Here is a 26,244-nt window from a genome sequence, read left to right as displayed (position 1 = left end):
TCACACCAAGTGTTTATTTAAGGGGATATCAGTGGCCTTAAAGAACTCAACTAAGTGGTTAAAATACAGGTTTCAGTTCCTGAAATGTGAAGAGACTCTAGGATGTGTGTTCATCCTAGCCTGTGGTCACAGGCAACTCATAGACTCATAGGATTTGAACCGTGTCTTCCTAATGTCTTTTGCTTTCTGCCCTTGAATGTGGTGGAGGCCTCAGTTCCGATGACTAAAGTTCCTAAGTAACAGTTCTCTGAGAAAAGTAGCTCTCTAGAAAAGAGCAGTGCCTGGGAAGCTGATCTAAAATTTTAATATAGCCTGTGATGTAATTTTTGTTAGCTTCACCCAAGATATGATCATTCAAAGATCTAGAGAGATGCACCTACTTTGGAATCTACCATTGGATTTTTCAAATGAACACACAGTAAGACTGGCCCAGTTTTCTTTCTTATTATTTATTTATTGGTGGCTGCACTGAGTCTTTGCTGCTGCTCGAGGCTTTCTCTAGTTGTGGAGAAGGAGGACTCCTCTCTAGTGGCGGTGCATGCGCTTCTCATTTCAGACACTTCTCTTGTTGCAGAGAGTGGACTCTAGGCTCGAGGGCTTCAGTAGTCAAAGCCGGTGGGATCAGTAGTGACACACAGTCTTAGTCGCCCTGTGGCACGTAGAATCTTCCTGGACTAGGGACTGAACGCCTGCCCCGTTGCATTGGCAGGTGGGTTCTGTTTTATTTTTTTAATCATTAATTTATTTTAATCGGAGGACAATTACTATACCATATTGTGATGGTTTCTGCCATATATCAACATGAATCGGCCACAGGTATACATGTGTCCTCCCCTCCTGAGCCCCCCTCCCACCTCCCTCCCCACCCTGTCCCTCTGGGTTGTCCCAGAGCATCGGCTTTGAGTGCCCTGCTTCATGCATTGAACTTCCACTGGTCATCTGTTTTATATGTGGTAATGTGTATGTTTCACTGCCGTTGTCTCAAATCATCCCACCCTCGCCTTCTTTCACCGAGTCGAAAAGTATGTTCTCTGTCTCCTTTGCTTCCCTGCATGTAGAATCGTTGCTACCGTCTTTCTAAATTGCATAAATATGCATTAATAGAAGTGTTGTCTTTCTCTTTCTGACTTACTTCAGTCTGTATAACAGGCTCCAGGTTCATCCACCTCATTAGGACTGAGTCAAATGTGTTCCTTTTTATGGCTAATATTCCATTGTGTACATATGCACCACAGCTTCCTTATCCATTCATCTGCCGATGGACATCTAGGTTCCTTCCATGTCCTAGCTGTTGTAAGTAGTGCTGCTGTGAACATTGGGGTACATGTGTCTGTTTCACTTCTGGTTTCCTCGAGGTGTATGCCCAGCAGTGGGATTGCTGGGTTGTGTGGCAGTTGTATTTCCAGTGTTTTAAGGAATCACCACTCTGTTCTCCATAGTGGCTGTACCAGTTTGCGTTCCCACCAACAGTGGAAGAAGGTTCCCTTTTCTCCACACCATCTCCAGCATTTATTGTTTGTAGACTTTTTGATGATGGCCATTCTGACCTGTGTGAGGTGATACCTCATTGTGGTTTTGATTTGCAGTTTTCTAATAATGAGTGATGTTGAGCATCTCTTCATGTGTTTGGTAGCCCTCTCCATGTCTTTGGAGAGATGTCTGTTTAGATCTCCTGCCCCCTTTTATGGAGTTGTTTGTTTTTCTGGTATTGAGCCGCATGGGCTGCTTGTATATTTTGGAGATTCCTTCTGTGTCAGTTGTTTCATTTGCTGTTATTTTCTCCAATTCTGAGGGCTGTCTTTTCACCTCGCTAACAGTTTCCTTCATTGTGCGAAAGCATTTAAGTTAAATTTGGTCTCTTTTGTTTATTTGTGTTTTTATTTGCATTACTCTGGGAGGTGGACCATAGAGGATCTTGCTGTGATTTATGTCAGAGAGTGTTCTGCCTATGGTTTCCTCTTAAGAGTTTTATAGTTTTTGGTTTCACGTTTAGATCTTTAATCCATTTTGAGTTTATTTTGTTGTGTGGTGTTAGAAAGTTTTCCAGTTTCATTCTTTTACACGTAGTTGAGCATTTCGCCCAGCAACACGTGTTGAAGAGATGCTGTTTATGCCATTGTATATTTGTGCCTCCTTTGTCAAAGATAACCTGTGCATAGGTGTGTGGGACTTATCTCTGGGTTCTCTATTTTGTTCCATTGATCTATATTTCTGTCTTTCTGCCATACTGTCTTGATGGCTGTAGCTTTGTAGTATAGTCTGTAGTATAGTCTGAAGTCAGGAAGGTTGATTCCTCCAGTTCCATTCTTCTTTCTCAAGATTGCTTTGGGTATTTGGAGTCTTTACTGTTTCCATACAAACTGAGTCATTTTCCCTGTACTGATTCTTCCAATCCAAGAACATGGTACATTTCTCCATCTCTTTGTGTCATCTTTGATTTCTTTCATCAGTTTTTTTAATAGTTTTCTCTATACAGGTCTCTTGTTTCTTTACATACATTTATTCCTAAGTATTTTATTCTTTTCATTGCAATGGTGAATGGGATAGTTTCCTTAATTACTCTTTCTGATTTTTCGTTATTATTTTATAGGAATGCAATGGATTTCTGTGCATTCATTTTATGTGGCAGCACATTCTTTTTTAAAATATTTTAATTTATTTATATTAGTTGGAGACTACTTTACAATATTGCAGGCACATTCTTAATCACTGGACCACTAGGGAATTCCTGGCCTGCTTGTCCTTGGGTGTGCATCTCTCTGGGCTCTGACACATGGAGAGATTCCAGGCAGCTGGAGGGTGGTAAACAAAGTATTCTGTATGTAGCCATACGGTGGAGTAGCATAGATGGATGAAAAGTGATGAACTTCTGCTTTCTGCTGCCACGTGGGTGAGCCTCCAAAGCATTACGGTAAGTGAAAGAACCCAGACACAAAAGGCCACTTCCTGCAGGAGTCCGTTGATATGAAATGCCCAGAAAGGGCAAATCTACAGAGACGGAAATTAGATGAGAAGATGTCTGGACCTGCAGATCCTGTTGGGGATCGAGTGCTGATGGGTACATGGAACCTTTTTGTGGGGCTGGCAGTGTTCCACAACTGCACTGTGATGGTGGTTGCACCAGTGTGTGAAGGTACTAAAAGTCACTGCCCTGGAAGTGATGGGTGTGATCTGTGGTATGTAATTATACCTCAGTAAAGCAGTTGAGGAAGGTAATGCAGATGTCCAAGTGAGACAGGTGGGAAAAGATATGCCATTGCTTTTGTAACAACGAGGAGTGCCCCTGCTCCTTCCACGCTCTGGGTCCGGCCTCCTCCACACGTGCTAGATGCTCCCTCCAGAAACAGTCGCTGTGCACATCAGGACAGAATCCCCAGTGCGCACACACGTCTAATGTGTCTCTGTGTTGACTCACAGGTGCCTGTTGTGTGACCACAAGTCAATGGCTCTGGATAGGCTCCCAGAACCCACCCTGCATCTGAAATTCCATTTAGTTGTTTTCCCGTTGTTCTCAAATCACGTGGACCCAGCTTCTGTTTCCCTGGTAACAAATCTCAGCCCTTAGCTCCAACCTCTGGTCACAGGAATATCTGTAGCCTGGTGTGAGGCCCCCTTCCTGAGCTCAGCAACCCAGAAAGGATGCTCAGCAGAGCAGTAACCAAGACAACGGAACTTGATCTATCCTCCTTCTGCCACCAGGACTGAGGTGCGTTCCCTCCCCTCCATCTGCCTGAGTGTCTGGTACGGAAGGGGACTTGGGGGCATGACACACCACTGAGTTATTGAAATTGTCCTAAATATGGCAGTGAATAAATATGTAAAAAATCCCTCAGAAGGGAATTCCCTCAGAAGGGAATGTTTAATTACAAATTTTTTAAAAATTTCACTAGTAGCAAACATGGCTCCTCAGTTGAGGGTTCTATTTAAATCCTGGATGGGTGAAGCATCATGTGATTGTGCTTCTCAGTCCTAACTGTGCATCAAATCTCTCCTGGAGAGGCCTTAGAAGAGCTGATGCTGGCAGCACATCCCAGGAGAGTCTGAAGTAGTAGGGTTGGTGTGTGGCCACCATGATAATGCATGAGCATTATCTGAAAAAGTTCTCTTATGAAACCCGAGCTTGCAGCTGTGGAAACAGAACCCATTCTTCCTGGAAGAAATCGGACATCGAAACCTTGCAACTCTCTAGAAGCAAAGCAGGCTTTCATCATGACCCCCTATGCGTGACAGGCACCTTAGGCTGAGGAAAGGGACAACTTGCCCAAATAAATACTTGTTTCAAATCTGACCTTGTGCTTGCTCTGCTGCGTGTTCCTGAATCCAAAGTTTTACAGTTAAAACCCTGCTGTTGTTAGTGAAACTGACTATGTTTTAGTTCTTGTCAGGATCCCTTGTGCCTAGTTAGTTGAATACATTTCTAAAACACTGTGGAGATTACTGCATTCGACAGATCAAGAGAGTGCTCCAAAAAAAACGATTCAAGACGGCTGAGAATTGTAGCTGTTGATGTTGATGTGGAAGGATCGGCTGTCAGCATATCTGCTGCCTGTGCTCAGTTGCCGTTGTAAACTGTTCCCTGTGTTATCAAATTAACTCCCATGCTCAGATGAAAACCAAATAAGAACAGGATGTTTATTGGGAAAAATACAGTTAAGCAATCCCTTGTTTGATGCACACACTTTAAGACCCACCTCTCGAAACGTTCTACTTTAGGAATCTCTTCTGGATATTCTTTGGCATGTTCCCCAATGATGGGCTTACACTGCTGTGTCCTGACTCACCGTCCTGTTAAAGACAGGGCTTTCAACCTCTCAGGTGGAGTACAGTGGCCAGGTTCTCTCGGAGATCCAAAAGAGGGTGATGGCCTGTGCTCAGGACACCTTCAGAGTGTGTCTGTAGGAACAGGGCCTCTGAGAGGAACGGATCCCCACCTGTGGCAACAGGAAGATCTCGGGTCAGCCTTTTCCAGAGCAGCTGCAGGGGAGTCAAGGCTTGGTGAAGATCACACCCAGCAGAATGTCCGGGATTGTAGTTGAAGGAACTGGGTGGATGGCAGTATCATCCATGTGACACCCCAGGGAACATTGGCCTGGGGCTACTATAAGGTCTGCAGTGCTTATGGGACATCTGAGTGCAGATGGCCTATGTGTCTCAGCCTGTGGTGGAAGTGAGGCCCATTTGGGACGTCTTAGGTAGATCTGGTGATAGGAAAAACCATCAGCATAGAGGGATACGAATTAAAACAAGTCAGATGGGTAAAAGCTCTGGGGGGTGACGTGGTCACCCGAGGATTATATGTAGAATGGAAGAGCACAGGGCAGAGGTGGGAAACCAGAGGAAAGCAAAACCAGGATTTAGGAGGGGGTCAAAGTAAATGGACAGACAGGGAGTCTTAGAAGAAATGGATTGAGAGGGAGGAGGAAAGCCAGCATGCACTTCTGTCAGAGACTCTGACCAAGGAAAGTGTTTTTGAAGACGGAATGTGTCTGTGGCCAATACAGCACCGGGTACTACGGTTTGGCCCATGGAGCTCTTGGGATGCGTTAGCAAAGGGATGTTGTGTGGATGGGAACTCAGAGGAGAAATCAAGAGGTAACCAGCTAAGGATGCTCATGGAGTCTGTACTTTCAAGAAGCATGGCTTGAAAGGAATCAAAGATGCAGCGCATTGGAAGTAGAGGTCTGTGTGCTTTCAGGGTATGCTATTTTGTTCTCCAAACCAAAGAGACCAGGATGCCAGTTCCAAAGGAATCATCAGTACTGTTGAGACTAGAAGACAGAATGGAGAATTGGAATAATCTTCACAGGTGAGTATTCACGTTGAGGTGAAGGGAGAGTGGATGGTTTCAAAGCAACATTGGAGTTCCAGGAAGACCTTCCTCTCCCTCTTAGCCCCACTCTGCCTCTGCGACCCATGGTCACAGGAAGAGCCAGGGTGGTGGTGGGGGGCATGGGTTGCTGAGATCACAGTCTCAGTGTATGCTCCTCAGATTCCACGGACAGTTTAGTGTATTTGTTCTCCCCGGCTGAGCTGATCTTCCTCATGAGTGTTCACCTTTCATACTGGTTTGTAACCCGGAAACTCCTACTGAAGTTGCTTCTAACTTGGAAAGTGTGGTTCCATGCAACCAACTCAATATCCATAGATACAAATGCTCAGTCTGTTCTGGTGAAAATGCTCTCTACTTCTTTCAGCCATGGAGCAGAGGTATGTGTCACTTACAGGCTTGGGGTAATGTGGGAGGGGTAGTCTATAACACGGCATACCTTTGTTCCTCGCAGTGGCCTCAGCGGTCCCTGAGGGAAAGATGACTCGCCTCTCCTGGCTCCAGCTGTTGATGCTGACCTGCACCGCCCGTGGGTGGGGGTGGTGAAACTTGCATTTTGTCTCCCTCCTCTTGCTGTGGATCCAGTGTTCCCTGGCTGACTGAGCCTCAGCCACTCTGCTGAGATCTGCAGACCCCTCTGGATCTGGGTCTCATCGTCCAGCCTATCGCTGGGCGGGGATGTCCACTCCTCAGCCTCAGCCACAAGGTCTCCTAGCCCATTGCCTGCTTAGGTTTCGTCTGGATTCTGTCCCTTTCCACATTTCTCCCTCAGGTGATGCAGAGCCCTCCCTTGGATCTCACCTGCAGCAAAGGAGGCACCAAGATCAGCTCCAGAAAACGAAATTCCTAAACTACAGCCACCCATCTGCCCAAAGACAACATTGGGTCATTGCGCAGTGTGACCCTGTGAGTCCCAAGTGTGAATGGGGTGGAATCCTCCTTTCCCTGGTGTTCCTCTTCATTTCTTGTCACACCTCCCTTGTCTGAGCCCTTTCACCTCTGCCTGCCACTGCCTCTGTGGGCCGTTCCCCACTGTGACTGGGATGCTGTTTTCTTTGGCTTGTCTTTCATTTGACCCAAGACTTCCCATACAATATCCAGGTCAAAGGGGGCATAGGGTAGAATGTGTACCTTGTCAAGTACAGTTAGGATACTTTGGTGTCACGTAAGCCCCACGCCCCTGAAATATAAAAACAGAGGGATAAAGAACACAAGAGTCAAGTATGCCAAAGGTGCCTGGGATGTTGGCTAAGATGAGCACTGAAGAGTGTCTGCGGGATCAGGAAGTATGGATTTTAATGATGGGCTTGGCAAGGCCAGTTACAGTGGAGTGACTGGGACAAAAGCTTCATGGAAGGGGGCTGAGTAGAGAATATCTCAGCAGAATTTGAAGCAGTTTTGTTTTGGAGGGCAACCGGTGATGTGCCAGTAGCTGCAGAATAGGGTGGTAGAAGAGGATGGGTTTCCCCCTGTGCTGTGGAATGCTGCAATGTAGAGGGAACAGGTGCTGGTTCAGGCCAGAGGGGTGATAACTGCAGGTTGGAAGTCCCTGGGAAGGTGCAAGGCATGGGATCCCGGACAGAGGTGTGGGGCTGGGTGCAGTCAGGAGCACTCGGAGAGATGGGCAGCAGACTGCCAGGGCAGAAACATGCACTTTGGGATTGGGAGACTTGAGAAATCCCACGGAGTTGCTGCTTTCTTCTCCGCGAATTATTGGCGGGTGGGGCTGGTGGTCATTAGGATGGAGGAAGGTTACTCCTGTGTAGTGTAGTAGTGTAGGTAGGTGAGACTGAAAATGAACAGCAGTTCTACTCTGGCCACGGGTTTAAGATAAAACACTCCTGTAAAGTTTGTAAAGTTGGGTGCTCAACGCTCAGGTGCTCAGACACAGGCAGGGAGTGAGTAGTCAGGAGTGTGCAAGGAGCACAAGAGGTGTGTGTGTGGGGGACAACTTCCAGCCCTGGCTCAGCGGATCGGATCGGGGACGGGCCTGGCGGATGGTATGGAAGGACGTGTGGTAGCAGAGCTGAGGGTTTCCAGGATGTTCAGGTATCCGTGCACTGGCACTAGAGCTAGGGAGCTGGAGGACAGGACATCATGTTGAGGGTGATGAGAGGGAAGAAGGCTAGAAACAGGACACCATGAGGGGCGCGGTCTTTCCTGATGCCCAGGGCCAGTGGCAGGGGCGGGGAGACTGTGGGCAGGGGGATGCTCAGGTAGGGAGGAGGGGAACATCGACGAGGACGTAGAGTCTCCGGGATGACCGTGGGAGCCTCGTGGGCACTGAGGACGGATCAGAAGAGTGAGGGCTGAGAGAACAGTGAGTTTACCACGGGAGGAACGCGTTCACAGGGATGGGGTGGGCGGAAGGAGAAATACAGGGGACTTGTACGGGTTCCGCACTTGCGGGGCTTCGGCAGTGGGCGACAGGACCCGGACATACACGGTCAGGTTCTTCAGTGAAGACTTAGAATCCGGGTCCAGGAGACAACTTCCAACGAACCCCGGCCAAGAGACTGGTACGGGCCTCACTGTGTTGTTCCGCGCATGCCCAGAACCAGCCAATGGAGGTGGGGCACCGCCCACCAAGTACCGGATTTTTGAGCCTCCCTGACTTCCTGCCCGTGTTTCCTAGGTTTCGCGAGCGGCTGGAGTTCGCGGCCCGCGGTGGTTAGGCCCGGCCCCTTCTAGAGGTTGCCTTCCTTTCTCTGATCCTGATGGGAATCCTTCTTCACTTCCGCATCCACGATGTCCAGTCCTCTCCGCCAAGACCCAAGAAAAACGTTGGCTTTTGGTCCGGGCTTTTCGCGTTTTGCATTCTGTCGTCGGCAGGTGGCAGTGTGGCACCGATTGTCACCATCCCGTTTCTCCCCCGCCCCTGGCGGTTGAAAAAAACGCCAGGAAACCTTTTGCCTTAAGAAGCTGCACAGAGTTTTCTCTGCTTGAGCTGGTTGGCTGGTTCTAACTACCTCTGAGCCCTTCAGACAACCCATTGTGAAAAATTTGAACAAAGCCATTGACACTGAAAATTACAATAAAATAATATAAGCTGATATATTGAATAATGGTGGAGAGAGTGAGCTCCCTTGTCCGTCTTCTGATCCTAGAGGAAATGTAGTATTTAAATAGAACTTTATTATGACAGTGAGTTTTGACTTGAAAATGTTTAAGTGACGAGGAAATGAAAGTTGCTCAGTCCTGTCAGATTCTTTAGGACCCCTTGGACAATAGAAGGGGAAAGACTAGAGCTCTCTTCAAGAAAATTAGAGATACCAAGGGAACATTTCATGCAAAGATGGACTCAATAAAGGGCAGAAATTGTAGGGACCTAACAGAAGCAGAAGATGTTAAGAGGTGGCAAGAGTACACAGAAGAACTGTACAAAAAAGCTCTTCTCGACCTAGATAATCACGATGGTGTGATCACTCACCTAGAGCCAGACATCCTGGAATGTGAAGTCAAGTGGGCCTTAGGAAGCATCACTATGAACCAAGCTAGTGGAGGTGATGGAATGCCAGTTGAGCTATTTCAAACCCTGAAAGACGATGCTGTGAAAGTGCTGCACTCACTATGCCAGCAAACATGGAAAACTCACCAGTGGCCACAGAGCTGGAAAAGGTCAGTCTTCATTCCAATCCCAAAGAAAGGCAAGGCCAAAGAATGCTCAAACTACCGCACAATTGCACTCATCTCACACGCTAGTAAAGTGATGCTTAAAATTCTCCAAGCCAGGCTTCAGCAGTATGTGAACCGTGAACTTCCAGATGTTCAAGCTGGTTTTAGAAAAGGCAGAGGAACCAGAGATCAAATTGCCAACATCCGCTGGATATTCGAAAAAGCAAGAGTGTTCCCAAAAAAATCTATTTCTGCTTTATTGACTATGCCAAAGACTTTGACTGTGTGGATCAGAATAAACTGTGGAAAATTCTGAAAGAGATGGGAATACCAGGCCACTTGACCTGCCTCTTGAGAAACCTGTATGCAGGTCAGGAAGCAACAGTTAGAACTGGACATGGAACAACAGACTGGTTCCAAATAGGAAAAGGAGTATGTCAAGGCTGTATATTTTCACCCTGCTTATTTAACTTATAGGCAGAGTACATCATGAGAAACGCTGGGCTGGATGAAGCACAAACTGGAATCAAGATTGCCGGGAGAAATATCAATAATCTCAGATATGCAGATGACACCACCCTTATGGCAGAAAGTGAAGAAGAACTAAAGAGCCTCTTGATGAAAGTGAAAGAGGAGAGTGAAAAACTTGGCTTAAAGCTCAACCTTCAGAAAACTAAGATCATAGCATGCGGGCCCATCACTTCATGGGAAATAGATGGGGAAACAGAGGAAATCATGGCTGACTCTATTTTCTGGGGCTCCAAAATGACTGCCGTTGGTGATTGCAGCCATGCAATTAAAAGACGCTTACTCCTTGGAAGGAGAGTTATGACCAACCTAGACTGCATGTTAAAAAGCAGGGATATTACATTGTCAACAAAGGTCCATCTAGTCAAGGCTATGATTTTTCCAGTGGTCATGTATGGATGTGAGAGTTGGAGTATAAAGAAAGCTGAGCGCCAAAGAATTGATGCTTTTGAACTGTGGTGTTGGAGAAGACTCTTGAGAGTTCTTGGACTGCAAGGAGATCCAACCAGTCCATCCTAAAGGGTCAGTCCTGGGTGTTCATTGGAAGGACTGATGTTGAAGCTGAAACTCCAGTATTTTGGCCACCTGATGTGAAGAGCTGGCTCACTGGAAAAGGCCCTGATGCTGGGAAAGATTGAAGGCAGGAGGAGAAGGGGACAACAGAGGATAAGATTGTTGGATGGCATCACTGACTCGATGGACATGGGTTTTGGTGGTCTCTGGGAGTTGGTGATGGACAGGGAGACCTGGCATGCTGTGGTTCGTGGGGTTGCAAAGAGTCAGACACGACTGAACGGCTGAGCTGAACTAGACTGTGTAGGCTGCCAGGCTCCTCTGCCCATGGGATTCTCCATTCAAGAATATTGGAGTGGGTTGCCATTGCCTTCTCCAGCGGATCTTCCGAACCCAGCGATTGAACCTGGGTGTCCTGCATTGCAGGCTGACTCCTTACATCTGAGCCACCTACAATAATAACATGACAGGGACAAGTGCCAACCTAAGATCCTGCTGGACACCACCCAAGAAGCAGATGCCATTACTGCCCTCATTTTATGCCTTTGGGACCTGTGGCACACAGAGGGAGAGTCAGCTCTCCAGGTTCTCAGGGTTCCTCAGAGAGTGTCCCTATGTTCAGGTCTCAAGTCTGTCAGAATGCAGTTTGCACACTGGCTTGCAGGATACATCCCCCTCCCCAGTGGAAGAGTGAAAAAAAATGCTCACTGGGACTGAGGGTAAAACAGCCTGCAATGCTGCGAAAGATTGACGGCAGGAGGAGAAGGGGATGACAGAGGACAAGATGGTTGGATGGCATCACTGACTCAATGGACATGAGTTTGAGCAAGCTCAGGGAGATGGTGAAGGACAGGGAAGCCTCCTGACGTGCTGCATGCAGTCCATGGGGTCACAAAGAGTCGGGCACGACCGACGGCCTGAAAAACAACCATATCACATTTATTACAATGTGATACTAAATGAAAGGGGGCGGGAAGGGAAACTACATAGAAAAACGACTCATCCACTCCATCAAGATTATGACATGATAACACATTTAGAATGCAAAGCACCTGGAAGTAATCAGCTGTTAAGGAGTACAAGTTGCTCAGCTCACTGCAAGGTGGGTCAGGAAGGGACTTCAATCCGGAGTCGACTGACAGAGAAGAGGGCAGGGTAGCGACACAAAATAACCATCTAGTTGGGGCCAGGTTGGACAAGACCGGGACATCACGGATCAGGTCCCTCAGTGGAGAGTTCCAAACAGTTTCGGGGAGAAATCTGCCAGCGGACGCAGGCTAGGAGCCTGGCACTGACATCACTGCTCCCCGGGGCAGGCCCAGAACCAGCCCTCAACAACTCCAGAGCTTCCTGGACGCCCTGACTTCTTGCCCGCCTCGCTGTGGTTTTGTGGGCGGGTCGAACGGAACTCGCGCGGTCCAGGGGTGGTTTGCCCGGGCCCCTTCCAGAGGTTCCCTTTCTTTCTCTGGTCCTCAGGGGCATCCCCCAGAAGTTTCCCAACTACGTTGGCCAGTCCTCTGCCTGAAAACCGCACAGGAATGATAGATTTTCTTCCGGGCTTGCTGGCATTTTGGTTTCTGTGGTCTGCAGGGGGCAGTGTTGCTCCGCGGAGCCGCTTGCCCGTTTCTCCCCCGCCCTTCGGGGTTGAAAAAAGCCTGTAAGAAGCGACGGATTTTTTTTTTTTTTTTTTTTTTTGTGCGCTCGTGCCGGTTGGCCGCTTCGAGGTGCTGAGGAAAATGCTCAGATACATATAAAGCAAACTGAAAAAGTAACGACAAAGAGAAAATATTAAGCAGGTCAAAGGAAAAGTAGCAAATAACAGAAGAGGGTATCCCCATAAGATTATCAGCTGATTTCTGAGCAGAAACTCTGCAGGCCACAACGGAGTGGCATGGTATATTTCAAGTGGAGAAAGGGAAAAACCTACAGCCAAAAATACTCGACCAAGCAAGGCGCTTCTTTCAGATTCAACAGAGCAATCAAAAGACAAGCAAAGGCTCAGAGAATTCAACAGGACCACACCAGCTTTACAACAAAGACTAATGTAATAGCTCTAGGGAGAAACAAAATGCCATGACTAAAGTCAAGAGAATTATGAATGGGAAAGCTCACCAGTAAAGACAAACACACAGTAAACATGGAAACTCATCCACACACAAATATGATATCAAAACCAGCAGTTATGAGAGGATGGGAGTACAAATGCAGGATATTGAAAATGCATTTGAAATTAAGAGACCAGTAAAGTTAAACAAGTATATATACATGTGTATATATACTCTTTTACTCAGGCATGTCTGACTCTTTGCAACTCCATGGACTATAGCTCTCCAGGCTTCTCTGTCCATGGAATTTTTGCAAACAATAATATTGGAGTGGTTTCCACTTCCTCCTCCAGGGAATCTTCCCAAGCCTGGAATCAAACCAGAATCTTCTGCATCCCCTGCATTGGCAGAGGGATTCTTTAGCACTCTACCACCTTGGAAACATATATATATATATATTTGTGTATACGTGTGTATGTGGTTTGTGTATTGACAGCTAGAACAAAAAAACTCATGATAACCAAAGTTCTACAATAGATATAGAAACAAAAAAGGGCTCCAAACACAACACTAAAGATAGTCATCAAGTCACAAAAGTAAGTTTAGAACAAACACCTTTCAAACAAACCCAAAACAATTTTTAAAATGGCAATAAGGACACACATGTCAGTAATTAACTTTAATGTAAATGGATGAAATGCTGCATCCTAAACAAAAAAAGATAACGATTTTTAAATAATGAAGACCCATGTATAATACTGCCTGGGCTTCCCTGGTAGCTCAGCTGGTAAAGGATCTGCCTATAATGCAGGAGACCCCAGTTTGATTTCTGCATTGGGAAGAGCCCCTGGAGAAGGGATAGGCTACCCATTACAGTATTCTTGGGCTTCCCTGGTGGCTCAGTCTGTGAAGAATCTGCCTGCAATGCAGGAGACCTGGATTCGATCCCTGGGTTAGGAAGGTCACCTGGAAGAGGGTGTGGCAAGCCACTTCACTATTCTTACCTGGAGAATCCCCATAGACAGAGGAGCCTGGTGGGGTGCAGTCCATGGGGTCGCAAAGAGGCAGACACGACTGAGTGACAAAGCACAGCCCAGCACACATAATACTGTCTACAAGAGACACATTTTCAAATCTAGGTACACATACAGACTGAAAGTGAAGGGATGGAAAAAGATATTTCATGCAAATGGAAATCAAAGAAAGCTGGAGTAGCAATACTGATATCAGACAAAATAGACTTTAAAGACTGTTGCAAGATTCAAGGACACCACATAATGATCAATGGATCATTCCAAGAAGAAGACACAACAATTGTAAATAAATATGCACCTAGCATAGGAGCACCTCAATATAAACATCCATAAAAGGAGAAAACATCAGCAACGCAATAATAGTGGGGGACTTTAGCACTCCACTCTCATCCACAAAGAGCTCATCCAGACAGAAAATCAAGAAGGAAGCACAGCCCCAAAATGACACATTACACCAGATGTACTTAGTTGCTATTTCTAGGCCATTCCATCCAAAAGCAGCAGAATACACTTTCTTCTCATGTGCACATAGAACATTCTTTATAGATCATATCTTGAGTCACATATCAAGCCACATAAATTTAAGAAAACTGAAATCATGTCAAGAGTCTTTTCTGACCACAATGCTGTGGGCTTAGAAATAAACTATAAGAAAAAACTGCAAAAAATAATTACAAATATGGGGAGCATAAACAATATGCTACTAAGCAACCAATGGATCATTGAAGAAGTCAAAGGGGAAATGAAAAAGTACCTAGAGACAAATGAAAATGAAAACATGATAATCCAAACTTATGGGATGCAGGAAAAGCAGTTCTAAGAGGGAAGTTTATAGAAATAAAATCTTACCTCAGGAAACAAGAAAATCTCAAATAAACAATGTAACCTTACACCTAAAGTAGCTAGAGGAAGAAGAACAAACAACACCCCTGTTTACTTGAAGAAAAGAAATCGTAAAACTCAGAGCAGAAATAAAATAGAGACAAAAAAAGATAGGGAAAATATCAGTGGAACTAAAAGCTGGTTCTTTGTAAAGATAAACAAAATTGATAAAAGGTTAACTAGAGTCATCAAGAGACAAAAGCAGAGGACTCAAATCAATAAAATCAGAAACAAAAAAGAAGCTACAATGGACACCATAGAAATACAAAGGATCATAAGAGACTACTACAAGCAACTATATGCTAATAAAATGGACAACCTGGAAGAAATGGACACATTCATAGAGAGCTAAAATCTCCCGAGATTGAATTAGGATTAAATAGGTAAAAAAAAGAACAGACTAATCACAAGTACTGAGATTAAAACTGTGATTTAAAGTCTCCCAACAGAGAAATCTTGAGATTGTTGAGACCCTGGAGGGGGCCTGGCCAACTAAGTCCCAGGCTTAGCAACATTCTGAGTTTTTTACAAGGCAAAACAAACAAGATTAACATAAAACCAGTCTTGCAATTTGATCACAGACTGATGAAGGTAACAGTTTGCACCCTTCCTGGGATTGTAAGTGGGATCCCAGAACTGCAATCTTCGAAGTCTCACCCAATGGAGAGGACATGCTGCCTGGGACCCTTTCCAAATTGGTTCCCCCGATGTGCTGTGACACATGACTTTAAATCTAGATATTGGTCAAAACCCAATTTGGTGGGTCTGCTCTTTCTATTTCTCTTTCCTTTTAATGTTAGTATATTGAAAGTAAACTAGATAATTCTCTAATAAATATGAGTTATTTATTTGTGAAGAAAAAAAAAACTCCCAACAAACAAAAGTCCATGAATAGGTACCATCACAGGAGAATTCTATTTTTTAGAGATCACTTTTACTTCTGAAATTATTCCAAAAAAACTGCAGAAGACAAAAACAGTCCCACACTCCTTTTATGAAGCCACCATCACCCTGATACATAAACAGGACAAAAATACAACAAAAACGACAAAAACAAATTACACGCTAATTTCACTGATGAACGTGGGGCTAAAAAAACTTCAGTAAAATACTAGCTAACCAAATACTGTGATATATTGATAGGATCATACACCCTGATAAACAGATTTATCCCAGGAAAGCAAGGGCTCTTTAATATACACAAATCAATCAATGGGCACACTACATTAAGACATTGAAGAATAAAAACCATGTAATCATCTCAATAGACGCAGAAAAAGATTTTGACAAAACTCAACACCCATTTATGATTAAAACTGTCCAGAAAGTGGGCATGGAGGGAACATACCTCAACCTACTAATGGACATATATGGCAAGTTCACAGCAAACATTCTCAATGGTGAAAAAATGAAGGCATTTCCTCTAAAAAGAGGGACAAGACAACGTAACCACATTTGCCACTTTTATTAAACGTAATTTTGAAAGTCCAAGCCATTGAAGAGGGAAGAAATAGAAATAAAAGGAATCCCAATGGGAAAAGAAGATGCAAAACTGTCATAAAGTTTTATGATAGTTGCTTCACAGTTTTGTGTTAGTTCTTCCTGCACCCACTTCCTCCTCCATTGGGTCCCCAAGTCTGTTCTTTAAGTCTGTGTCTCTATTGTTGCCTTGCAAATAGGTTTATCAGTATCGTTGCTTTAGATCCCATATATTTGCGTTGATATACAATATTTGTTTTCTCTTTCTTACTTACTTCACTCTGTATAATAGGCTCTAGGTACATCCACCTCATTAGATCTGACTCAAAACTTTTCCTTTCTTTGGCTGAGTAGTATTCCGTTGCACATATGTACCAAGCACCTTCATCCATTCATCTGTGGGTGGACATCTAGGTGCCTTCCATGTTTCAGGTATTATAAATGGTGCTGCAATGAACGGTACAAAAAGTACATGTATCTTTTTGAATTGAGATTTTATTAGAGTATAAGCTCAGTCATGGGATTGCTGTTTCATGTGGTAGTTTTATTCCTAGTTTCTTTAGGACTCTCCATACCATTCTCCATAGTGTATGTACCAATTTACATTCCCACCAATAGTGCAAGAGGATTCCCTTTTCTCCACATCCTCTTCAGCATTTATGTTTTGTAGATTTGTTGATGGTGGCCATTCTGACAAGACTGTACTCGTACTTTTGAATTGCATTTCACTAATAAACAGCAGTGTTGCACATCTTTTCATGTATTTGTTGGCCATCTGTATGTCTTCTTTGGAAAAACGTCTGTTTTAGGTCTTCTGCCCATTTCTTGATTGGGTTGTTTATATTTCTGATATTGAGCTGCATGAAATGCTTGTATATCTCTGAGATTAATTCTTTTTCAGTTGCTTCATTTGAATTTGTTTTCTGCCATTCTGAGGGTTGTCTTTTCACCTTGTTTATAGTTTCCTTTGCTGTGTAAAAGTCAGACTCCACTAAGCAACTGAACTGAACTGAACTTGCTGCATAAAATACTGTAAGTATAATGAGGCCCCATTTCTTTATTTTTTATTTTATTTCCATTAATCAAAAGAGGACATTGCTAAAATCTTTGTTAGTGTGTTCTGCCGATGTTTTCCTCTAAGAGTTTTATAGTATCTGGTCTTACATTTGGTCTTTAATTCATTTTGAGTTTTTTTTCCCCCCTGTGGTGTTAGTAAGTGTTCTAATTTCATTCTCTTACATGTTACTGTCTAACTTTCACAGCACCACTTATTGAAGATGGTGTCTTTTCTGCAGTGTATATTCTTACCTCCTTGGGTATAGATGAGGTGCCCCATAGGTGCGTGGATCTATCTCTGGGCTTCCTACTGTGTTCCATTGGTCTTTCTTTTTGTTTCTGCCTAGAGCTGTTACATTAGTCTTTATTGTAAAGCTGGTGGGGTCCTGTTGAATTCTCTGAGCCTTTGCTTGTCTTTTGATTGCTCTGTTGAACCTGAAAGAAGCGCCTTGCTTGGTAGAGTATTTTTGGTTGTAGGTTTTTCCCTTTCTCCACTTTAAATATATCATGCCACTCCCTTGTGGCCTGCAGAGTTTCTGCTGAGAAATCAGCTGATAATCTTATGGGGATGCCCTCTTCTGTTATTTGCTACTTTTCCCTTGACCCGCTTAATATTTTCTCTTTGTTGTTACTTTTTCAGCTTGCTTATGTATCTGAGCATTTTCCTCAGCACCTCGAAGAACCCACCGGCGCAAGCGCAGAAAAAAAAAAAGAAAAAAAAAAAATCCGTCGCTTCTTACCGGCTTTTTTTAACCCCGAAGGGCGGGGGAGAAACGGGCAAGCGGCTCCTCGGGGCAACACTGCCCCCTGCAGACCACAGAAACCAAAATGCCAGCACGCCCGGAAGAAAATCGATCCTTCCTGCTCGGTTTTCGGGCAGAGGACTGGCCAACGTAGTTGGGAAACTTCTAGGGGATGCCCCTGAGGACCAGAGAAAGAAAGGGAACCTCTGGAAGGGGCCCGGCAAACCACCCCTGGACCGCGCGTGTTCCGCTCGACCCGCCCACAGAACTACAGCGAGGCGGGCGAGAAGTCAGGGCGTCCAGGAAGCTCTGGAGTTGCTGAGGGCCGGTTCTGGGCCTGCCCCGGGGAGCAGTGATGTCAGTGCCAGTCTCCCAGCCTGCGTCCGCTGGCAGATTTCTCCCCGAAACTGTTTGGAACTCTCCACTGAGGGACCTGATCCGTGATGTCCCGGTCTTGTCCAACCTGGCCCCAACAAGATGGTTATTTTGTGTCGCTACCCTGCCCTCTTCTCTGTCAGTCGACTCTGGATTGAAGTCCCTTCCTGACCCACCTTGCAGTGAGCTGAGCAACTTGTACTCCTTAACAGCTGATTGCTTCCAGGTGCTTTGCATTCTAAATGTGTTATCATGTCATAATCTTGATGGAGTGGATGAGTCGTTTTTCTATGTAGTTTCCCTTCCCGCCCCCTTTCATTTAGTATCTCATTGTAATAAATATGTTATGGTTGTTTTTCAGGCCGTCGGTCGTGCCCGACTCTTTGTGACCCCATGGACTGCATGCAGCACGTCAGGAGGCTTCCCTGTCCTTCACCATCTCCCGGAGCTTGCTCAAACTCATGTCCATTGAGTCAGTGATGCCATCCAACCATCTTGTCCTCTGTCATCCCCTTCTCCTCCTGCCTTCAATCTTTCCCAGCATTACAGGCTGTTTTACCCTCAGTCCCAGTGAGCATTTTTTTTCACTCTTCCACTGGGGAGGGGAATGTATCCTGCAAGCCAGTGTGCAAACTGCATTCTGACAGACTTGAGACCTGAACATAGGGACACTCTCTGAGAAACCCTGAGAACCTGGAGAGCTGACTCTCCCTCTGTGTGCCACAGGTCCCAAAGGCATAAAATGAGGGCAGTAATGGCATCTGCTTCTTGGGTGGTGTCCAGCAGGATCTTAGGTTGGCACTTGTCCCTGTCATGTTATTATTGTAGGTGGCTCAGATGGTAAGGAGTCAGCCTGCAGTGCAGGATAGCCAGGTTCAATCGCTGGGTTGGGAAGATCCTCTGGAGAAGGAAATGGCAACCCACTCCATTATTCTTGCCTGGAGAATCCCATGGGCAGAGGAGCCTGGAAGGCTACAGTCCAAGGGGTCTTAAAGAATCAGACACGTCTGAGCCACTTTCCCTTCCACTTCACGGAATGATTTTCAAGTCAAAACTCACTGTCATAATAAAGTTCTCTTTAAACATACAGGAATTCCTCAACGATCGGAAGCAAGACAAGGGTGACCACGCCGTCCACTATTATTCAATATATCAGCTGATATTATTTTATTGTAATTTTAAGTGTCAATGGGTTCGGTGAAAGTTCTCACAACGGGCTCTCTGAAGGGCTCAGATGCAGTTTGAATCAGCCAACCGGCACGAGCGGAGGAGAAACAACAGAATACCAGCCACTTCTTGCGGCAAAAGGCTTCCCGTCACTTTATGAAAGCGCGAAGGGCAGAGGAAAAACCGGCCCGGCGACACTGTGGAGCAACACTGCCACCTGCAGGCCACAGAAACCAAAACGCCGCAAGCCCGGAAGAAAAGTCATCGTTCCTGCTGGGTTTTCGCGCAGAGGACTGGACGGCGGGGATGCGAGAGTTAAGGGAGATGCCCGTAAGGACGAGAGAAAGGACAGGAATCTCTCGAAGGGGTCCGGCCAAACCACCCCTGGACTGCGAGCCGTCCGGGGAACCATAGCAACGCGGGCAGGAAGTCAGGGAGTCCGGGAAGATCCGGAGCTTGGAGGGCGGGGCTGCACTCCGATTGGCTGGCTCTGGGCCTGCGCGCAGCTACCCAGTGAGGCCCGTGCCAGTCTCCCGGCCCTGGTCGGCTGGGCGTTTTCTCAGGGACCCTGTTGGGCACTCTCCACTGAAGAACCTGACCGGTGACGTCCGGGTCCTGTCGCCCACTGCCGAAGCCTCCCACGTGCGGGAACGTTGCAAGTCCCCTGTCCATTCTCCTCCCTCCCACCCCCGGCCTGTGAACGCGTTCCTCCCCGTGGTACACTCACTGTTCTCTCAGCCCTCACTCTTCTGATGCGTCCTCAGTGCCCACGAGGCTCACCCGGTCACCCCGGAGACTCTCCGTCCTTAGCGATGCTCCCTTCCTCCCCACCCGAGCATCCCTCTGCCCACGGTCCCGCCCCGGACATCAGGAAAGACCGCGGCCCTCGTGGTGTCCTCTTTGTAGCATTCCTCCCTGTCATCACCCTCAACATGATGTCCTGTCCTCCAGCTCCTTCGCACTAGTGCCAGTGCACTGATGCCACAACCTGCTGGAGACCTCCAGCTCACCGACCGCGCGTCCTTTCACACCATGCGCCAGGCCCCTCCTCGATCGGCTGAGCCAGGCCTGGAAGCTGTCCGCCGCAAACACACCTCTCCCCCCGCAAACACACCTCTTGTGCTCCTTGCACCCTCCTGCCTACCCACTCCCTGCCTGTGTCTGAGCATCGAGGAGAAAACTTTACAACTTTACAGAAGTGTTTTATCTTAAATCCATGGCCGGAGTAGACCGCTGTTCAGTTTCACGGTCACCTAGCTACACTCCTACACTACACACTAGGAACCTTCCTCCATGCTAATGACCCCCCCGTGGGATTTCTCAAGTTTCCCAGTCCCAATCCGCATGTTCCTGCCCTGGCACTCTGCAGCCCCTCTCCACGCCTGCTCCTGACTGCACCCAGCCCCTCACCTCTGCCTGGGATCCCATGCCTTGCACCTTCTCAGGGACATTGCACCTGCAGTTATCATTCCTCTCTCCTGAACCAGCACCTGCTCCCTCTACATCGGAGCGTTCCACAGCAAAGGGGGAAACCCACCGTCTTCCACCACCCTATTCTGCAGCTACTGGCACATCACCGGTTGCCCTTCAAAGCAAAACTGCTTCAAATTCTGGTGAGATAGTCTCCCCTCAGACCCCTTCCATGGAGCTTTTGTCCCAGTGACTCCACTGTAACTGGTCTCGTCATGGCCATCATTACTATCCATACTTCCTGATCCCGCAGACACTCTTCAGTGCCCATCTTAGCCAACATCCCAGGCACCGTTGGCATACTTGACTCTTGTGTTCTTTAGCCCTCTGTTTTTTAAGATTTCAGGGGCGTGGGGCTTATGTGACAACAGCGTCTCCTAGATGTGCTCGACAAGGTACACATTCTACCCTATGCCCCCTTTGACCTGGATAGTGTATGGGAAGTCTTGGGTCAAATGAAAGACAAGCCAAAGAAAAGAGCGTCCCAGTCACAGCGGGGGAAAGGGCCCACAGAGGCAGTGGCAGGCAGAGGTGAGAGAGCTCAGACAAGGGAGGTGTGTCAAGAAATGAAGAGGAACACCAGGGAAAGGAGGATTCCACCCCATTCACACTTGGGACTCACAGGGGGCACGCTGCGCAATGACCCAATGTTGTCTTTGGGCAGAAGGGTGGCTGTAGTTTAGGAATTTCGTTTTCTGGAGCTGATCTTGGTGCCTGCTTTGCTGCAGGTGAGATCCAAGGGAGGGCTCTGCATCACCTGAGGGAGAAATGTGGAAAGGGACTGAATCCAGACGAAGTCTAAGCAGGCAATGGGCTAGGGGACCTTGCGGCTGAGGCTGAGGCTGAGGCTGAGGAGTGGACGTCCGTGCCCGGGGACGGGCTGGACGGTCAGACCCAGATTCAGAGGGGTCTGCAGATGCCAGCAGGGTGGCTGAGGCTCAGTCAGCCAGGGAGGACCGGGCCCACAGCAAGAGGAGGGAGACAAAAATGCAAGTTTGACCACCCCCACCCATGGGCGGTGCAGGTCAGCATCACCAGCTGGAGCCAGGAGAGGAGAGCACACGCTGCGAGCACACAGCCCACTACTTCCAATACGCTGCGTCTTTGATTCCTCTCAAGCCATGCTTCTTGAACGTATAGACACCATTCTGAGTGCAGATGCCCCATACGTTTCGGCCTCTGGGGAATCTGGGGCCCAGCTGAGATGTCCTAGGCTAGGTAGATTTAGTGATAGGAAAAGCCATCAGCATACAGGGGGATAACGGATGAAAACAAGTCAGATGCGTAAAAGCTCTGGGGGGTGACGTGGTCACCCAAGGATCACGTATGGTGTAGAAGAGCACAGGGCAGAGGCTGGAAACCAGAGGAGAACAAAGCCCAAGATTTAGGAGGGGATCAAAGTAAATGGACAGACAAGGAGACTTAGAAGTAATGGACTGAGAGGTAAGGGGAAAGCCAGGGTGGGCTGCTGTCACAGACTCTGACCAAGGAAAAGTGGTTTTGAAAACGGAATGTGTCTGTGGCCAGTACAGCACTGGGTACTATGGTTTGGCCCACAGAGCTCTTGGGAGACATAAGCAAGGGGATGTTCTGTGGATGGACACGGGGAGGAGGAATGGAGAGGTAACCAGATAAGGATGGTCCTGGTGTCTATACGTTCAAGAAGCATGGCTTGAGAGGAATCAAAGACGTCCCCCCGCCTGTACCCCCGCCGTCCAGTCCTCTGCTCCAAAGCTCAGCAGGAACGATGACTTTTCTTCCGGGCTTGCGGCGTTTTGGTTTCTGTGGCCTGCAGGTGGCAGTGTTGCTCCACAGTGTCGCCGGGCCTGTTTTTCCTCTGCCCTCTGCGCTTTCATAACGTGACAGGAAGCCTTTTGCCGCAAGAAGTGGCTGGTATTCTGTTGTTTTTCCTCCGCTCGTGCCAGTTGGCTGATTCAAACTGCATCTGAGCCCTTCAGAGAGCCCGTTGTGAGAACTTTCACCGAACCCATTGACACTTAAAATTACAATAAAATAATATCAGCTGATATATTGAATAATACTGGACGGCGTGGTCACCCTTGTCTTGCTTCCGATCGTTGAAGAATTCCTGTATGTTTAAAGAGAACTTTATTATGACAGTGAGTTTTGACTTGAAAATCATTCCGTGAAGTGGGAGGGAAAGTGGCTCAGACGTGTCTGATTCTTTAAGACCCCTTGGACTGTAGCCTTCCAGGCTCCTCTGCCCATGGGATTCTCCAGGCAAGAATAATGGAGTGGGTTGCCATTTCCTTCTCCAGAGGATCTTCCCAACCCAGCGATTGAACCTGGCTATCCTGCACTACAGGCTGACTCCTTACCATCTGAGCCACCTACAATAATAACATGACAGGGACAAGTGCCAACCTAAGATCCTGCTGGACACCACCCAAGAAGCAGATGCCATTACTGCCCTCATTTTATGCCTTTGGGACCTGTGGCACACAGAGGGAGAGTCAGCTCTCCAGGTTCTCAGGGTTCCTCAGAGAGTGTCCCTATGTTCAGGTCTCAAGTCTGTCAGACTGCAGTTTGCACACTGGCTTGCAGGATACATCCCCCTCCCCAGTGGAAGAGTGAAAAAAAATGCTCACTGGGACTGAGGGTAAAACAGCCTGTAATGCTGCAAAAGATTGAAGGCAGGAGGAGAAGGGGATGACAGAGGACAAGATGGTTGGATGGTATCACTGACTCAATGGACATGAGTTTGAGCAAGCTCCAGGGAGATGGTGAAGGACAGGGAAGCCTCCTGACGTGCTGCATGCAGTCCATGGGGTCACAAAGAGTCGGGCACGACCGACGGCCTGAAAAACAACCAAAACATATTTATTACAATGAGATACTAAATGAAAGGGGGCGGGAAGGGAAACTACATAGAAAAACGACTCATCCACTCCATCAATATTATGACATGATAACACATTCAGAATGCAAAGCACCTGGAAGTAATCAGCTGTTAAGGAGTACAAGTTGCTCAGCTCACTGCAAGGTGGGTCAGGAAGGGACTTCAATCCAGAGTCGACTGACAGAGAAGAGGGCAGGGTAGCGACACAAAATAACCATCTTGTTGGGGCCAGGTTGGACAAGACCGGGACATCACGGATCAGGTCCCTCAGTGGAGAGTTCCAAACAGTTTCGGGGAGAAATCTGCCAGCGGACGCAGGCTGGGAGACTGGCACTGACATCACTGCTCCCCGGGGCAGGCCCAGAACCGGCCCTCAGCAACTCCAGAGCTTCCTGGACGCCCTGACTTCTGGCCCGCCTCGCTGTAGTTCTGTGGGCGGGTCGAGCGGAACTCGCGCGGTCCAGGGGTGGTTTGCCCGGGCCCCTTCCAGAGGTTCCCTTTCTTTCTGTGGTCCTCAGGGGCATCCCCTAGAAGTTTCCCAACTACGTTGGCCAGTCCTCTGCCCGAAAACCGCGCAGGAAGGTTCGATTTTCTTCCGGGCTTGCTGGCATTTTGGTTTCTGTGGTCTGCAGGGGGCAGTCTTGCCCCGAGGAGCCGCTTGCCCGTTTCTCCCCCGCCCTTCGGGGTTGAAAAAAGCCTGTAAGAAGCGAGGGATTTTTTTTTTTTTTTTTTCCTGCGCTTGCGCCGGTTGGCTACTTTGAGGTGCTGAGGAAAATGCTCAGATACATATTAAGCAAGCTGAAAAAGTAACGACAAAGAGAAAATATTAAGCAGGTCGAGGGAAAAGTAGCAAATAACAGAAGAGGGCATCCCCATAAGATTATCAGCTGATTTCTCAGCAGAAACTCTGCAGGCCACAAGGGAGTGGCATGATATATTTCAAGTGGAGAAAGGGAAAAACCTACCTCCAAAAATACTCGACCAAGCAAGGCGCTTCTTTCAGATTCAACAGAGCAATCAAAAGACAAGCAAAGGCTCAGAGAATTCAACAGGACCACACCAGCTTTACAACAAAGACTAATGTAATAGCTCTAGGCAGAAACAAAATGCCATGACTAAAGTCAAGAGAATTATGAATGGGAAAGCTCACCAGTAAAGACAAACACACAGTGAACATGGAAACTCATCCACACACAAATATATCAAAACCAGCAGTTATGAGACGATGGGAGTACAAATGCAGGATATTGAAAATGCATTTGAAATTAAGAGACCAGTAAAGTTAAACAAGTATATATACATGTATATATATACTCTTTTACTCAGGCATGTCTGACTCTTTGCAACTCCATGGACTCTCCAGGCTCCTCTGTCCATGGAACTTTTCCAAACAATAATACTGGAGTGGTTTCCACTTCCTCCTCCAGGGAATCTTCCCAACCCAGGAATCCAACCAAAATCTTCTGCATCTCCTGCATTGGCAGAGGGATTCTTTAGCACTGAACCACCTTGGAGACACACACACACACACACACACACGTCTATGTGGTGTGTGTATAGACAGCTAGAACAAAAAAATTCATGATAACCAAACATCTACAATAGATATAGACACAAAAAAGAAAAAAGGGATCCATTCACAACACTAAAGATAGTCATCAAGTCACAAAAGGAAGTTTAAAACAAACACCTTTGAAACAAACCCAAAACAATTTTTGAAATGGCAATAAGGACACACATGTCAGTAATTAACTTTAATGTAAATGGATGAAATGCTGCATCCTAAAAAAAAAGAGAGAGAGAGATAACAATTAAAAAAAAATGAAGACCCATGTATAATACTGCCTGGGCTTCCCTGGTAGCTCAGCTGGTAAAGGATCTGCCTATAATGCATGAGACCCCAGTTTGATTTCTGCATTGGGAAGAGCCCCTGGAGAAGGGATAGGCTACCCATTACAGTATTCTTGGGCTTCCCTGGTGGCTCAGTCTGTGAAGAATCTGCCTGCAATGCAGGAGACCTGGATTCGATCCCTGGGTTGGGAAGATGACCTGGAAGAGGGCGTGGCAAGCCACTTCAGTATTCTGACCTGAAGAATCCCCATAGACAGAGGAGCCTGGTGGGGTGCAGTCAATGGGGTCGCAAAGAGGCAGACACGACTGAGTGACAAAGCACAGCCCAGCACACATAATACTGTCTACAAGAGACCCATTTTCAAATCTAGGTACACATACAGACTGAAAGTGAAGGGATGGAAAAAGATATTCAATGCAAATGAAAATCCAAAGAAACCTGGAGTAGCAATACTCACATCAGACAAAATAGACTTTAAAGACTGTTGCAAGATTCAAGGACACCACATAATGATCAATGGATCATTCCAAGAAGAAGACACAACAATTGTAGGTAAATATGCACCCAACATAGGAGCACCTCAATATATAAACAGCCATAAAAGGAGAAAACATCAGCAACACAATAATAGTGGGGGACTTTAGCACTCCACTCTCATCCACAAAGAGCTCATCCAGACAGAAAATCAAGAAGGAAGCACAGCCCCAAAATGACACATTACACCAGATGTACTTAGTTGCTATTTCTAGGCCATTCCATCCAAAAGCAGCAGAATACACTTTCTTCTCATGTGCACAT

At 46.8% G+C, this 26,244-nt stretch overlaps 4 long non-coding RNA genes across 6 annotated transcripts in view; 2 read left to right on the top strand and 2 right to left on the bottom strand.

Annotated features, from left to right (window-relative positions):
• Positions 1 to 25: 25 nt before the first annotated feature.
• The window catches only part of LOC139033731 (uncharacterized), a 32,669-nt gene continuing 6,450 nt past the window's right edge, over positions 26 to 26,244 (top strand). The window contains exon 1 of the long non-coding RNA XR_011486213.1: positions 26 to 709. This is a non-coding gene — a long non-coding RNA (uncharacterized lncRNA). The remainder of the gene's footprint in view (positions 710 to 26,244) is intronic.
• On the bottom strand, positions 11,198 to 12,172 carry LOC139033733 (uncharacterized). The gene is made up of 2 exons (XR_011486218.1): positions 11,536 to 12,172; positions 11,198 to 11,400 (listed from the first exon to the last, which is right to left on the bottom strand). It is a non-coding gene; the product is annotated as an uncharacterized lncRNA (long non-coding RNA).
• On the top strand, positions 17,535 to 19,273 carry LOC110123610 (uncharacterized). Of its 2 annotated transcripts, XR_011486215.1 has the most exons (3): positions 17,800 to 18,323; positions 18,459 to 18,667; positions 19,188 to 19,273. It is a non-coding gene; the product is annotated as an uncharacterized lncRNA (long non-coding RNA). The 2 variants fall into 2 exon arrangements; XR_011486214.1 differs by having other exon boundaries at positions 17,535 to 18,323; positions 18,459 to 19,273.
• On the bottom strand, positions 22,809 to 26,238 carry LOC139033732 (uncharacterized). Of its 2 annotated transcripts, none has more exons than XR_011486216.1 (3): positions 23,689 to 24,757; positions 23,344 to 23,553; positions 22,809 to 22,823 (listed from the first exon to the last, which is right to left on the bottom strand). It is a non-coding gene; the product is annotated as an uncharacterized lncRNA (long non-coding RNA). The 2 variants fall into 2 exon arrangements; XR_011486217.1 differs by lacking the exon at positions 22,809 to 22,823 and adding an exon at positions 24,909 to 26,238 and having other exon boundaries at positions 23,350 to 23,553; positions 23,689 to 24,392.

The sequence above is a fragment of the Odocoileus virginianus genome, unplaced genomic scaffold (assembly GCF_023699985.2).
Source record: "Odocoileus virginianus isolate 20LAN1187 ecotype Illinois unplaced genomic scaffold, Ovbor_1.2 Unplaced_Scaffold_52, whole genome shotgun sequence".
In the NCBI taxonomy this organism is placed as follows: Eukaryota; Metazoa; Chordata; class Mammalia; order Artiodactyla; family Cervidae; genus Odocoileus; species Odocoileus virginianus.
This window is presented reverse-complemented; position numbering and strand designations above follow the sequence as displayed.